The following is a 17,584-nucleotide window of genomic DNA, read 5'->3' on the forward strand; positions in this document are numbered from 1 at the left end:
TGATATTAAACGACCCAAAATAAGCTAGTTTAATGATGGCAAAACCGAGGTCCTCCTTATCACGTCTCAGTTCAACAGGCTTCCTCGTCTCATGAACCACATCAACATGGGATCGTCTTCTGTGCAGTTAGTGGATTCAGCATGTACCATTTGTGTAACAATTGATGACCGTTATAACCTCAAGAAGCACATCTCGTTGACATGTAGATCAGTTCTTTTTCACCCCCGAACAATAGGTCGCATCATTGACAGTGGAGGGGGCCCCTCCACTGTCTATGGAAACTGTTGCACATGATATTAAACGACCCAAAATAAGCTAGTTTAATGATGGCAAAACCGAGGTCCTCCTTATCACGTCTCAGTTCAACAGGCTTCCTCGTCTCATGAACCACATCAACATGGGATCGTCTTCTGTGCAGTTAGTGGATTCAGCATGTACCATTTGTGTAACAATTGATGACCGTTATAACCTCAAGAAGCACATCTCGTTGACATGTAGATCAGTTCTTTTTCACCCCCGAACAATAGGTCGCATCATTGACAGTGGAGGGGGCCCCTCCACTGTCTATGGTCGCATACGCCAGTATCTTACAAACGGAGTTTGTCAGAACCTTGGTCATGCACTTATATCATCGATACCCGACTACTGAATGGCCCTTCTGTATGGGCTGCCAGCTAAAAACATTGTCCCTCTTGAACATGCCCAAAATACAGCAGCTAGGATTGTGTCAGGAACAAAGAAAACAGATGACGTCACATCGGTTCTTTCAATAACACAGTTTAGTTAGAAATCACACTGGCGTCAAGTGCAGTTACATAATATACCAGTAGGTAGGGCCTACATGTGCATGTAGTCTCAGGTCACTACATTGTGGTCTGAGATGTAGTTTACACCACTATGACCTAAGAACTTGAACCAGGGCTGAGGAGAAGTGGTCTGAGGTTAAAGTTTTGCAGCTCTCGTTCAGCAATCTCAAAACATTTCAGCCTACTTCCCGTAATGAACACTTGTCAAGCATTTTTGTAGCTCCCATACTCAAAGACTACATATATGTTTATATACGACTCAAAATATAACACTGAAATTTACTTTGAACACGTTCAGTTTCAGTAGACCTATTAAAACCCAAAATCTCCACTGTATAATTTAATATCGGTAATAGTTTACAGTCAAAAACTTTTAAATTTAGTTTTGACTAGGAGGTCCCCAAGTTTTGCAAGTTGACTCATGACCGCAATCATTGCTTTACTCGCTTGAGCTGCAAGCGCTAAATACCATAGACCACTGCTTGACATAATCACGCCTAGATATTCATAAAAAGCGAACAACGTCGAGTTTATGACCACCAATAACCACTTTTCAATTTTCTTAAGAATTTCATCTCTTAGTAAATACAATAATTTTAGTTTTGACATACATGTAATTTACTTTCAAAAGACAATGTTAGAAACCCCTACCCCATTGATTCCTGTGGGAACATGCCTTTCGTGAAGAAAAAATGGTTACATAACATGTCTACAAGAATTGTTGGAGAATGTCTATGTAGAATGCCACACTGATCCCATATCCACACCTTGAGTTTTATTTTTATTGTTCTTCAATGATCTCCTTCAAAGTAATAGTCTGGATGCCAATATGGTTTCTAACTAAACCACGTCTAGCCAAAAGCCCCTCAAATAGCACAAAAAGTTGTTCACCCAATCAGTGAAACCTAAATGTTTTGGTGATGTAAACAGTATATAAGTAGCATCATGGGCTGACAAATATACCACATTTGAACATTACTGTCCCAATAAACACTAACTTTATGAGGGACTGTGTTATTGGTTAGAGTTTTGTGATTTATTAACAAAGACATGATGTTAATGACTGTGTGGGTGGCTGTAAATGAATTTTAAATTGCATCTCATGCATTTCAAGACTTCTAGAGTAACGACTCTGACTATACTTTGAGTGGAGGTATAAATGGTAATGATACAGTATAGGAACTAGACTATCAAAGTAATTACCTTGTCCAAAAGACTACAGTCGGATATTAATCTCACCATTAATGCCTGAATTTATGTCTATCAAGGTGGATCTGATAAGATCATGGAAATCGAGAAACTTTCATCACTTTGGACTTGAGCATTGAATACATTTGTGAAGTACTCAGACCATGATTCATGTTTTTTTTTAGAGATTAATTCCACTAGATCGTCCACTAAATCGTCCACGAAAACAAATACATTCTATCATTCCACCATGTCACTCAACAACGCGCATCGAATTCTATCACTTGAATTTCCGTTATTTAGTCGTCTGAAGATCGTAACGGCCTCCGTACCATAACTTGTGTACTTTGTGTAAATACAGCTCTACTTCTCAGTATTGAGCACTTTTCCTTCAGTTTATGACTTACCTCTTATATATATATATATATACTGATCTGATATATATATATATATATATATATATATATATATATATATATATATATATATATATATATATATATATATATATATATATATATATATATATATATATTTACCATTGCTCGGTTGACGGCAACGCGGTCAAAGATATCGGGTTCTTTGCACAATACACGTGTATATAGAAATGATGTCCCTTAAATTTCCCCTCTTTTCATTCTTGCTCTTTTCAACTACAATATAGATTTTGATAATTTCCATAGGTCTCACGAGATATACTCTTCAAGGAAAAACAAGTTCGTGTCGGAGTTTGACACGAGAATAGTCTGTGCTTGGAGTAATTATACTGTCAGTATAATTTCTCAAAGGTATGTGTTATCGTGGAAGTTTAAACATTATTTATACTTTAATGGTGTTATAGATTTTGACCCAAGCTATGCATGCCACGGTCACAAGCTATATTGCGTCAGATCGATTTGCCAAACAAGTTTGCCAGAATTAACGCATCCCATCAAACCATGGACCCTCCACAAAGGTGGAGTGTCTATGGTCAAACAAATGACAGGTCGCAGAAACTATGGTCATGGAAGTATGAACGTCGTTTATACTTGTACGCCGTGACATACAATGAGCGCAGTGCCATGATTGACCGGATTATTCAGTGTCGACAATCCCAGTTAATATAATCCCAAAGGCAAACTTGTTTTATTTACCACCTTGCCAAGCAACACAGGGTGGTGGCGAGGCGAAGTTGTAATGTACTGTCGCTTTGATATTCACGATTTTGGAAAGGAAATAGATAACATCGGGTTAGATCTTGAGAGTAAATAAGAAGAAAAGAAGAGTTAATTTGAAATCAGTGATAAACGAGTTGTCTATTTTTAAGAAACTAAATATAAGGAAAGCTATGGGTCCTGATAACATATGTGGTAGGTTACTGAATGTCTATGCATCGCAGTTAGCTAGTGTTTCCAGTAGATTGTTCAATTGGTCGTACAATGATCATACGATATCAACCATTTGGAAAACATCTACCATCTGTCCGGTCCCTAAAAACTTCCAAGGCATCGTCCTGTAGCACTGACTTCCATTGTGATGAAATGCTTCGAGCGTATTTTACTTTGTCAAAACCCACAAAAACATTCACACCTTGACCCATACCAATTTACATATTAAAGTAATAGAGGTACTGATAATGCAACTCTCACATTACTTCACGATGCGTATACACATCTTGAAAAACCAAGTTCATTTGTAAGACTATTGGTTATTGATTTTTCATCAGTCGTTAACAGAAGTCAACCAAACATGATGGCTCATAAACTTAGTTATTTAAACGTTAACCCCAAACTCATCCTCTGGATAATGGATTTTCTTGTCAACCTTTCCCAGTTTGTTCGCTACCAAAAATTAAGTTCAGCCTTCCATTCAACATTTAGGGGTGCCTCACAGAGCACGATACTCTCACACAAACTATTTACACTTTACACAAATGACTGCTCATCAGGTACCGATACAAATCCACTTATCAAATATTCTGATAACTCTGCATTAGTTGACCTGTCAAATTCTGACCGTACTTATTTCGATGAAGTTGATAGGTTTGTTACTTGGTGTAAAGAAAACTACTTGGACGAAAGGTCGACTTTAGGAAGAACCCTAAAGTAGTGCCCGACCTTTTTATTGACAATGTTAAAGTTGAACAGGTGACTAAATATATATATATATATATATATATATATATATATATATATATATATATATATATATATATATATATATATATATATATATATATATATATATATATATATATAGGAACAGTCTTGGATAATAAATCAAATGTTAAGGCCAACACAGATTTCATTAACAAGAAATATCAATCTAGAGTTTACTGTCTACAACAATTGAGGGGCCTAAAATTTTGTAAATGCCAAGGTATTACAGACATTCTATCGGAGTTTTGAGTCGGTTTAACATTTTCTTTTTTGTGCTGGTTTGGTAGTCTAGGGACTAGCTACAAGAGTGTCTTGAACAAAATTGTAAATGTGTTTAGTAAAGTATTGAGTGAAAAGTAGACTAATTTGAATGAAATGTTTACATCTCGTGTACAAAACAAAGCTGGGAAAATGGTAAATGACAAAGGCCACATTATGTCCCAACACTTTGAACTCCTGCCATCAGGGAGACGATTTCGTGTCCCTAAATTCAGAACAGTCAGAACCAAATCAAGTTTTGTGCCCACTTCAACTAAATTTTAAACCAAACTAAATAATTCTATTTCAAAGACATCTGCTCTGCATTCCAGATTGGAAGAACCGCGTTTTTTTATTGTCTTTTTTAAGTTGATGACCATTTCTGGCAAGACTTCACTCACAATTTTCTCGATTTTACTGATTTTTCTTCTTTATTAAAAAGGTTTAGGGTCGGCACCGGATTTCTAGAATGGAAGCGTTTGGGGAGTTATGTGTGATTTATTTGTTGAGAAAGGTTCAAAGACAATAAATATCGCCATAAGGTGGCACTTGCCGTTCCAGTGAGGAACGACTAGTGCCACCACGGTAGTACTCGACAATTCGATGGACCACGGCCAAGTCCGCCATTCACAATTTTCAAATCACTTGAAATAAAGCAATCTGGCAAAACTCGCCCATGTGCATTTACAATCTTGTCGCAACTAATTCTAGTAGGTAAAACCATAGACCCTCCACCCTGTCTATGGTAAAACCTAGTCGCATTCATAACTTTCATCGAGGGTAAGGTAATTTTAGTCATCAACTTCTATAAGGTCCAAAATGAAACGATAAAACGTGTACATTTTGGAAATTATCCCATGTATAATGCCAGATTATAAAGTGACAAAGAGTGGTTCATCTGAGTGGATAGCTTAACCTCTTGACGATTTATAAACAATGGGAAATAGGCAGCTATCTTGATGTTCATTTTAACCTATTTTCCCGGAGAATATTTTCAGAACTGGTATCCAAATTACCAAGATCACGTTTTTCATATTTACTGATATGCCGCTTTAGTTATGGCCGGTTTTGTGGGATGTTTTGCGTGCACAATGTAAACCACAGACAAGGCATGTAAACTTCTACTTGCCGCACAACCCGTCTATTTCAGGCTTGGCCTCTTACCACTCTTGGAGGAATTGTACTGACTCCTCCAAGACCACGTCTGACACAGTGGCCTGAAACCCATAGTCTATCGCGAGTATATTGTCTACCCTTCAAGAGACACACATTCTCTGCCAGTCACCCTTTTAAAAATACGCTTGTTAAACGTCTGCTCCTGGAGTTAAATTTGGTTCAACTCATGAGCAAAATATTTGTACGTGACTCCGGGCCCCTTTCAGACAATCCGAATTTTCACGCACGTCCCAATTCGTTTTTTTCCCGTGACAACAATTTTTCTCCTGAGCCTCCCCCTACCCTAATCTAGTTCCTGACGACCGTATTCCAATTTTACACTACATCTTTACATATTACGTATAGTCAATGTCATTACTCTCGTTGCCGATGTGTTGGCAATTATATACATGTATATATATAATATCCATAATCACAACATATTTCCTGCTCAAAGAAGAACTGTTTCAGCTTATTCCATTTCGATATAAACAGACAGAGAGTCCAGGGATAAAATACCCATGTACTACTCCTTATATTACTGGCTAGGTAATGTCAACCGTAAAATAATCCAAGCACCAGCGTCCCTAAAATCCGTGAAACAGTGTCGATATTACAGTATTTTGCTGACACTTATTACTTTCTGTAACTGGTCTATATTTGTGATATCATGGTAAATATGCTTGGAATTTATGGCCTAACAAACCAGACATTACGTAGATTTGAATATTGAAGAAAATCAAAAACAAAAACAAGGCCATGGCCATGGCCGGTCAGGTACTGATATTAGTACTTTAGACATCAGTGGGGGTCACACTTGGTCATTGAAACTATATTGACCGACCAAAATTCTAAACATCACGGATAAATAATTTCATATCGAAATGTATGTACGGAGATTCAGGTTTTTAGACCACGTGGCTTTGACATGACATCATCAGCTAAATTTGCAATACGAAAGTAACGTAAAACATGGATGTATCTAGTAGGGAGCAAAGTCCGCATGTCTGTATGGATGTTTGAAGATTTACTATCGGTATATGGGAGGCATAGAGGGAAATATTTGAATAGCGTTATTTAACGTTACATAATTCATAACTGACTACTAAACTACCGTCAAGAGGATTGTTTTTGCTTCCATTTATCTGTATTAATTTTTTTTAAAGGCAGTGATGGTGACTGCCAATGCCGGTAGTGAAAATATGGCCCGCACATTCTGAAGATTTTTGTATCATACAAGTTCAATGTTGTAGCTGAGAATGTGATTTATATTTATAACTCAGTAGAATGGGTACCGGTACTGATGCGAGGGATGTGAACCAACCTTTGTGTTGCGTGCTTTTTAATATCACCGTGTGTGTGTGTGTGTTGTTTGTTTGTTTGTTTGTAATGTAGATTCGTCGTTGATATACTGCTACTAGATCAGACCGTGGGTTATACTTCCATGATCAGAACATGACCAGACACAACTCTCCACGGCACCATTTTGGTTTTACAACTTTGATTACTTTGTTTTGAATAGCTTTTGTCAAGTTCTTGACTTTCCTGATATGACAATAAAGCAAGGGCGGTGAAATATTATTATAGTAGTCCTTCAAAAAACAAGACAATTTTGAAACTTTTAGTGGAAAATGTTAGTGAAGACACAGTTTACCCGCATAAATTAACTAACAAAAGACAAAAGAAATGTACACATGGTTCATTTTCTAGGTGTCGACCTCATGAATATGCACCAAGATTTAGAACCGAGTCAGCTTTAAATGCGTTCACACCTCCAAATCTGGTCTGGACAATATTGTCTGGGCTTAGTCACCCTTTTATGCGGACTACAGAGCGGCCCTGGTGCGGACTATTTCTGCCACCTATTAATGCCTGAAAGTCAAGTGGCATATGCTGAGGTTGTGTACAACCAGCAACCCATAACATTTTAGCAATCTACAGTTCTACCTCAGTATGGCTATTAGCCATGCTAGGTAGTTACTATAATGATTAATATAATGGTTGTCTTGGTAAAAGTTGTCGACCCCCCCCCAAAAAAAAGAAGAAAAAAAAAAGAAAAAAAGAAAAAAAAAAGATCAACAAAACATTCTATGATATTGAAAGCGCTCCTGGCATGTAATTCCATAGAACAGTTTCCTGTAGGGAATGGCAGCGATTTCATTCAAACTCAAAGACAGAGATGTTGCTAACCAACGTGAACAGCCATAAAAAATTGTATGTGAATGAGTATGACTCTGAGATCCCGCTAACGGTTTCATTGTTGTCGGTCTAACCAGAGACACTGGAGAACTTCACTGTCTATGATCTAATCGTATTGCTCAGTGTGAAAACCGTGCAAAGCGTTACTATTTTGGCGTTGTATTTTCGCACATTTTTGGTTCACAAGGGTCCAATAATTTAAGCTTGAGTTAGGAAATAGGCCTATTAAAAAAATTGTGTTGTTCCGATTAGGCAAAATAAATAAATAGGTGGGGTAGGTAGATTTATTTGTATTCATGTGCGAGTGTCTAATTCTGGTTTTCCATTTTTTCCAAATGATCTCTGTGTTATTGGCTTCTTTCCATTAGATGTACAAACATTACAGATTGGAGGAACAGTTTTATATTGTCTTTTTAAGTTGATGTCAGTTTCTGCATCCACTATGTCTCGTGAGACTTCACAATTGTTGCGATTTTGTTAGTTTTTCAAGAACACGTAAAAAAAGAGTTAAGGGTCGGCAGTGAAAAACTAGGTGGGTCGGGTAACAGAAACCAAACAGTTATTTTTTAGGCCTAAGGCATAACGTAGCATATAAATCTACCCAACCTGCGCGAGCAAGATCTGCATCGGTCAATGTAATATTTACATGGTCTATTACAATTTGGTAAAGTGTACCATTGTATATGCTTGTGCGAGACGTAAAAAACATCATGCCGTCTAATTGTACGAAACGATTTAGTCACTATGGTTTTGAAGTCAGTGAGATAATGTTTGTGAAGTACCCGGTATCGTGATGTTATCGCTTGTATAGAAAAACCATCACTGAGGCAAAATCTCACTTTTATCATCATTCATTTTTTAAAGTCTTCAATCATGCCAATTAAAAATATGGATACTGCAGTCATTTATGTGACTTTTTTTCCAAAAATGTTTATCGTGCATCTCGATTATATTTTTTTTCGTCTTCGTAACATCTTTTTTTTTATTGTGCCAAAAGTAGTAGCTACCACATATAGAACAGTGGAAAAATACCGAATGAGACTCAGAAATGTAAAATCATTTACTTCAATGTCCAAATCAAATGCGGACATCAGAAAATGATGCATGCACGTTGTGATGGACTCGTGATTAGCTCTAGTCCAGATGCCAATTGGTATCTAACTAAACCATAGACAATAGAGAGGGTCCTCTCTATTTTCTATGACTAAACCAAGTTTAGTGAGTGGAGGTGTAAATGGTAACGATACTGTTTAGGAACACGGTGATAGGAACTAGACGAGATTAGCACTGACAACACACGCTCCGCGAACTCCAGCAAAGAGGCCTGGTGGGGTATATATAGACTTGTCAGAGTTGTCGGAGCTACTGTTCATGTACATATAAGTTCCACGTATTCTCAATTTATTTCGTGCTGGATAGAAAACAGTCAGTATAGTCCTTGTGTTCTCCAGTGTATAGCCGATGGATTGGATAGTGAGAGTCATGATATGTGTGATACATTGTAGTTTATACACCAGAACTGAACTTTAGACTGATCCCGTCGGCATCTTCAGAGAAAGCATCAAGCGGGTACCACAATAAACTGAAAACGTAACGACTATAAGCATAACTATAAGTTTTAATTTACATGGAACTACGGTCATATTTGATAAGCTTATCCCCCACTTCCACATATGGTCTCATACCCCTTGGTCAGCGAAAAGCCAATCATGTTCATGTCCGGACATACGAGTTATAAATGGGGCGGTCATATGGGTTAAGTTAGGGTGGAATATAATATATGGAAAAAGTCTGATTGATACTGGCTGTGATGGGTAGTAGAGCATTTTTTAATTGTCAAAAACAGGGTTGGGGGCCGAATGATATGATTCAAAACGTCATGACTTTCTGGTATATCTTTGTTGTCATGGTGTGTTTCCAGTTGAGGATGGCTGTCTTTGACTGGCTACAACAGTAAGTGACTGATTTTGAAAGCAAAGAAAGTGGAAGAACATTGGTGTTAGTTAAAAAACTATTGTTATTAAAGATATACAAGTAAACGCAGCAAAACAATTGAGAGTCGGTACGGAAAGGAACAGATGACCACAGGAAGGTGTTCAGCTGTTCTTCATTGTTCTTTGCAATTTGACGACCGGGCGATCACATACTAGTAGTTGTCAGTGTTTTCGCTAAAGCAAAATACACGGAGATGGTTCAAAATCACTTGACTATCATTTCACTCTTATTTAAATCTACAAATATCTCATTAATATTTTCTCCCAGCTTACTTCAAACTATATGACATTTTCCATGAAAAAAAGGTGCGTATCTGGAGCAAAGAAGTGTTTCAGATATCAGAGTGTTCACGTTTGCGTGACCAAGACATAGACATAGACTGGCAAGCGACGCCATGAATTGTGATCGAATCCCAGGGTCGGATCGGTTGTAGATCAGTGTTCATGATAATTCATTTGCGTGTTCAATTACTAAGTCATCGATGTAGGGTTATAAATTCAGTGACTACACCATCAACAAAGTTACTTCTTACTATAAATCATGTTGAAAAAGACCCTAGGAAAATGTCTAAGCAACAATGACGGGTGTTACTTTTTTGCAGTGTTTATCCAAATAGTAATCGTCGAATAACGTGACCCTGGCTGAAAACTGCGACAGTGAGTGTACCATAAATTCCCAAAACAGACTGACCAGAACAGACATATTGACACACAAAAAGTGTGCAAGTTTACATCTTGTGACAGGTTTGGTTGGGGTCACCTCCATCGGCTAATGGTCGAAATCGTCATTGTAAAATATTTTTAATTACCCTCAACTACAAATCAGCGTATCGTTGACGATCATTTCAATCGTAAGTGTTTAGAACTGATTCAGAAGTAAAACGTAGAATTATTAATGACAATGGTATGCAAAGTTTTGTTGTTTAACAATCATCAGCGATTTGGCATGTTTGCACAAACCACAGATACTTGTTAGTGCATACACTTTTGATACTTCTATTCTATAAGGTAAAGGCTAAATTTAAAAAGACATGATCCCAGTATTAACTTTTTTGTTGCGGCTATATTTCCTAAGTGAGGTGTGCCAAAGAAAGTTTTCCCATGATACTTTGCGCCAGTGCGACTTTTTGACATTGTACGTTCGATGTTCCCAATGAGTAAATGGAATTTTATCGAGAAGTCTATTCATATTTGTTTATGACAGCAAGATATTTTCAATTTTCTGTTTTTGGTCATTTTTGGGGTCAAAAACTGTCATTTGTTTTGTAAATAAAAGAATTCAAAGTAAAAATGAATGACAGCCGCAAAACTAATCGATTGAATGGGCTGACATTTGGTGTGCAGGTATGTTAGAGTATCTGGATGAAGAATTCTTCAAGAAAATTTGAAGATGACATTGATATGCAAATACGTCTAAAACGTGCTGTGTAGTATCATATTATAGCCATGTTATTTTACAATACTCGTGAGAAAGTAGAATTTATTGGTGAAGTAAAGTTGCTCATACACCTAAGAAAATTTGACTACACTTGAATACATAATGAGCAAATGAAATGATCACAACAATCACATATCTTTGTAATGTTATGACTATACAAGATCTAATACAGGGACGAATGGGGTACTTATCAAATAATGCCCTCCGGAACTCAGAAATAAATGTAGATACGCTGTACCATGCAGTTACGATCAGCGGTTTTGAACTATGGAGGTAGGAAGGAAGGAGGTAGGAAGGATTATAGTCCTACCACCATTTCTGAACAAAATCGTTGTCCTTGAATTGGAATGGTATGCTTTTAATACAAAAGTTGCACAAACATATGTTCTTGCTTTCAAAAGTTTTAGAATTAACACCATGATTTCACCGTCGCCCATACTGAGGTTTTCCTGCATCTATTGCTATGGATTTTGTTGGTGGGACTTTGCTGTACTGTATGAACACTTGTTCAGACTCAGGCCACTAAAACACAATTGCAAAAAAAACCCGTAAAGACACGAAGTATCGTTTTGCACAACGTTCGGCTTGAAGCAGGTTTGAAGGGTAACCATGCACGACAGAGAAGATGGGTTTAGAGCCCCATTTACACCTAAAACAAAAAGCGATTCTAGTCTGTTCCTATTATAGTGGTCTGAGGTTCAGATCAAAGTGCCGCATTCATCCACAACATAAAAAATCATAGACCCTACACGACTGGCGTTTGTAAAAGTCAGTTTTAAACCATAATTACTACACCTCTTTATCTTCTCGGCAAGAACATGCAGTGCTGCAATCCAACGTGAGGACCTCTCACCAACTTTCAGATCACTTCACATTGGGAACGTTTGTGAGAGTTCTACTAATATAATTCAGACTGAGGCAAAAAATATAGCCTTTCTGAGTTGAAATCCGAGGTTTAAATCCTGATATCTGAAAATTCCCAATCAACCCAGATTACATTGAATAAAAAATAAGTCAAACAATTTATGATTTTTCAGTCCCGAAACTTGCTATTATCCATACACTGTATACAAAGCTAAATACACGGTGATTGGTGTATCGCACTCCTTGACTGAGTGGGTCGGAAAAAAAATAGGTAGACTCACTTGTCATAAATCGATTTATAAATCCACAAAGGCACTGTGACAACTAAAGCAGTCCCTTTACAGACCATTTTTCTTTAGAAATAAATAGGCTAAAACAATACTGAATGACAGGCAGTCCAAGGTATGCGAAACCATAAGCGAGCGCGTACTCACGATGCTAGATTAACACACTATTTTACCTGCGCATTGAAGACGCACAGTAAAAAGACCAGTTTTCAACATTAATGCAGGAAATACAAAGCTAACAATTCAAAATTGTATAAAATGTAAGAAAACAAAAAACAGGCGACAGTCAGAGCATGCATGAACTTCGATTTACAATACCATTATTAAGTTCTTGCATTTTGGGGCTAATGAAGTCATAGAGACTAGAGTGGGCGAGTTTCATCACAGTTAGTATAATCAATGGCACCGTGATAATTCTGACTTTCACTTGAAACTGGACCAGAACAGTCTAGGTCGGACGAGTCGTCATCATCAATTCAAAGGCGACGTAACCAAATATACACCGTGAATTCATCTTAGATCGCACCGAGTTGAACAATCATGTCTGTCATTGTAGAATGTAGACCTTTACGCTGTTTGACCGACTATTGAAGTATAACCCACATAGGTGATATTTCATTGACCTACATGGAAATGCTTGTAAATACTTTTTGCAAGTAGTAGTAGCTCAGACCACTCTAGTATTTTAGTGGTCTGAGGTAGTAGTAAGAGTTTTTGCTAACGTTTACATGCTAGCGTAGTTGTACATGTACGTATACATGTCAGTTCGTATGTACATGTACATTAAATGTAGCTCTCATCATATCATACACTGTACATGTGTGTAACCCTTTTCTTTTGCACCCTCCCCCTCCGCCTTCATGTGGTCAAACACAGACAACTAACTAACTAAATAGTGTTACTGTTAGTTTTCTGTGGGTCAAACAATTAGTGTACACGCCTTGAATCACATGCAGGCGAGATAGATTTGAATATTCATTTGTTTACTGCCCGGTTATGGGGGTGAACTCATGAATATATTCTGAACTAAATGCAAATGTATTCAAATCACTTCCGACTCGCAATCTGAACTATTTTTCAGATCGAGTATAATCCGATTAGACAGGCGCTAATGGGAAAGTACAGAAACGTCCACCTCATCAGCATAAAAGTACAGAATTGAACTCAATCTGAACTATAGTACGGAAAGTGTCGTAAACTGTACTATTTTTTCTACTAGTGATATGCTCTTCAGTTTAATAAGTTGTATATATTATTGTTTATACTGCTTAAAAAATTACCCTTTCTATAAGAGTCAATTCAATCTGCTGTATTAGTACCTTTCAATATGCACGCATTGTATGTCAATTTTCTGCTTTTGTGATTTACATACGACTGGCCTGGCGACGATCTCAAAAGCGTGAAACTTCAAGTTACGCTTTGTGACTTCTTAACACCTCGGCCTGAGTCTATAAAGATCTGCTGCTAATACAGCACTGAACACCGTTCTCCCCAGTGGGACCCATTTATCCATCCATCCATCCATCCATCCATCCATTCATGTTTAGTTCATTTATTTATTCATTTATTTATTTATTGCTCTTAAAAGCCACCGACCCAAGTCGCACATTTACATAAAAAAGGAGCGTACATAAATGGCTAGAGTATACAGAGAGACAAAAGAAAAAAATATGCAGAAATTAATAAATAAACAAATAGATATTTAAATACTTTGATTTTCGTAACTTAAATGATTTGTACACAAAGATTGCCGAGTTGATTTCTAGAATTCATATTACATGACATGTGTGTTAATAAAATTTGACTATAGTAGGTTGTCTATAAGTATTTTTTCCTACGATTATAGCACATGGCCTGGGGTATACTGAAATGAAGTAAAAATACGGAACGTCCATCTACCCTTCTGTCCATCCATCCATCCATCCATCCATCCATCCATCCATCCATCCATCCATCCATCCATCCATCTATCTATCTAATTCATATCTGTCTATCTATCTATCTGTCTGTCTGTCTGTCTGTCTGTCTGTCTGTCTGTCTGTCCAGGTTGGTGTTAGTTTCTTTAAACTTTGCATTATGATGATTTAGTCTTGGATGTCAGAGCTACAAGTGAGTAATCTAATTTAATTTACATCATTTCCTGCATACATTTCAGTAAACGGAAGTAAATTTCTCTTGAATCTGAGCTGGTAATTTATATAACACTTACCAACTTACTTGCCTGGCCTTTACAAAATAACATCACATTTCTGCTTACTACACATTTATCTATATCATTACCTCATCTTTCAATTTTGCATATGTTTTCTCAATTCCATCTCTACAGAAAACCACAGCAGTCTTATCCGGATATCTCTCTGTTGTTGTATCAATCATGTTACCAATAGTCTGCCCAATCAGTGATGTGCTACCAGCAGTGTGTGCATAGCTCTTGGTGTATTTCTGATGAAGACGGCTTTAAAGGAAACACCAGTCATACGAAGGGGAAGAAAAGAATACTTGTGTATTAACGTTTATTTACCTTCGCAAAAATACAGGTGTAAGATTTCTATCTAACTCACTTATTACTGCTATTCAAAAGTGTAAATTCGCAAGGGGGACCTGCAACCCCGGACAGAAGGTGCTCTGGCAACTGTTATATTGTAGGAGCTGCATTTGGCTTTACTTATACAGTTAACTTCTGCTACAGTGGTGGCATTAGAAGAAAGGTATTCGTATCACTGAAGTCAAACAATCAAAACACCACCAACCAATGTAATGAATTCCTCCATGCATGTGACTTTCCTGTAGAAATTTCATTTCGTAAAAACAAAACATTATAATGAATATGCAGTAAATAAAATATTCATCAAAGATATAATAGTCCCCGAACATTGAATTAAATGTGCTGCAAATTGGTGTCTAAAATATTATATGATTCGCTGGAAAGTTCATTCCATCATGATATCTAGTCATAACAGAAAGCTTTGTTCATTAACCCAAACACATGCACACTACAGAATTAACATTCATATAAGACAAGGGCACTCTGACTAGATGTGAGGTTAACTGTTGTCGATTAAGCAGCTTGCTTTTTGAGCCTAGAGATCTATTGACAAAGGTCAAATAGGCCAGTTTATAAGCAGAATAACCATCTCTTAAAGCATGGCTGTTATAAACGTTAACTGTGTCTGTACACGGGGACTTCAAAAGTATGGTGTAAATTGCTAATCGACCTTGAAAATCAACGTCGCGGGTTAGTGCATTATCAAAATGTTTACTACTTTGGATAATATGGGGGTGTCGACAGGTGAATGTTGGCCCCATGAACAAAGTACTGACACGGTTATTGAGCACATTTCAATTCGAACCTGAAGATTAACAGACATGTGACTATATGCATTCAATTGTATTTGTCCGAACCGAAAATTGCTGACGTTTGATCATCGAATATTACCACGACTAGTTAAGCTGTAGTAAACAGTTGTACAGTGGGTAGCATGCGTGACAATACTTAGGTGACTTTTCATATGTTAATGTGGACGCCTTGTATGTAGACATTTTGTATTTTAAAAGACAGCTATTGTATTGTGAACACAGGTTATATGTATACAAACAATCATGCCGAGATATAGATAGAGTGGTCCAACACTGTCTGTGGTCTTACCATGCTGTTGTTATACGTCTAAACGCAGCTCTCAAACTGGATCGTATCAACACTGGCCCTAGAACAGTACCGTGCACACTCCGATTGACACTATGGCCAACAACAATACTTGCAACCAGTCGATTCATTAGTCCCGTGAAAGCACATCTACAAGAACTGACCTACATACAATATAGAGACGAAAAATAATAACTATGAAAGATATATTAAACAAGTCGGATATCTGTGAGGTTATAATACCCCACTACTCTAACCTTATCCCCATTTCCTCTTTAAACATAAGTTTGAGCAAGATAGTGTACCTGACAGTGCTAGAGTATTTCGATCGAACAGGAAGTATGGAGTCTTCGGCCTCACAACAAGGTCAGCTACAGCTCCTTTTCGACGTGACACGACTTGTCAAAGAAACCTGCCCATGGTGCGTGATATGACACCTGTACATGTATGTACGACAACTGTTAGTAGTTTAGCTGGTCACAATATTCATGTAACTTTGATAGTGAGAAAAATTAAAAGTGGAACTTTCCGTTTAAGAATTATCACAATCATTAACTATTTTCGCTTTCGCTGAATTAATAAACAATTATAAGACACCGTACATTTTCTGCGGTATGGGGTTGGGGGGGGGGGGGTAGTGAGGAGGTGTCTGTAGACTGGAGGGTCAACCTCTTTTTATTTTACATTTTTTTACATTTGAAGTGAGGAGAGTATCTTCTTTTGAAAGAGTTCAGGAAGGTATGATTCTGTATGAAGATTTTTTTAAACTTTCCACTGCCCAAAAAACATTTTCACATTGTTTTATCTCGTTCCCAAAACTGCTTTCTTTGAATTACTTCACTGTTGCCGTGCATGTCATATCAAGGGAGTCTTCAGTATTAACAAGGGGGGGGGGTCACATTTTACAAACCTGTTCTTGGCGGATGGTCATATTTTGCATTACAATGTTTGGGGGCGGGTCACATTTAACAATCCGTAGTTTTGTGACCAAACTGAAGATTCAATTATTGTCAATTTGTTTTGTGTGTTTTGAGATGTAAGAGTGAGATGGGCACTCAACGTTTATTTTTACGAGTACTTTACATGCTGAAATACAAAAAAAAAGATCCACATCGTCACTTTCTGCTGGGCGTGGAATACCTTAGCAAGCGGGTTTTACACAGTTTTCGAAGAAAAAATTGCCACCTTTGTGTCAGAAAGGATTTGGAATGAACACAATTGGTAATTATTACAGAAGTAAACTTAGGCAGACACCTGTGCTGTTTTCCAAACTACCTAGACTCACTGTTGCCACACGGTGACACGCAAGACAGAGCCTATTTGTTCCGCTGGTGTACATGTAAGCGTACCATATATTTTTAAAAAAATACGTTTTAGGTCCGGTATACGATGCGGGAAATGGCACAGTGTGTTACAAAACACATGTTGACTGATCGTACCCGTGCAACACCATATGTCAGTTTTACCCTTAAGTCAACCGAACACAGACTGATTCCATTGGGTTTCGCCTTTAGGAAAGTCTGTGTAGGGGTGACCCATATTCCCTCGAGGAAACAGACGTATGATATTGCACAGGTACGACCAGTCAACATGTGTATAGTGTGTACTGGTTT

Source organism: Glandiceps talaboti, chromosome 1 (genome assembly GCF_964340395.1).
Source record: "Glandiceps talaboti chromosome 1, keGlaTala1.1, whole genome shotgun sequence".
In the NCBI taxonomy this organism is placed as follows: domain Eukaryota; kingdom Metazoa; phylum Hemichordata; class Enteropneusta; family Spengelidae; genus Glandiceps; species Glandiceps talaboti.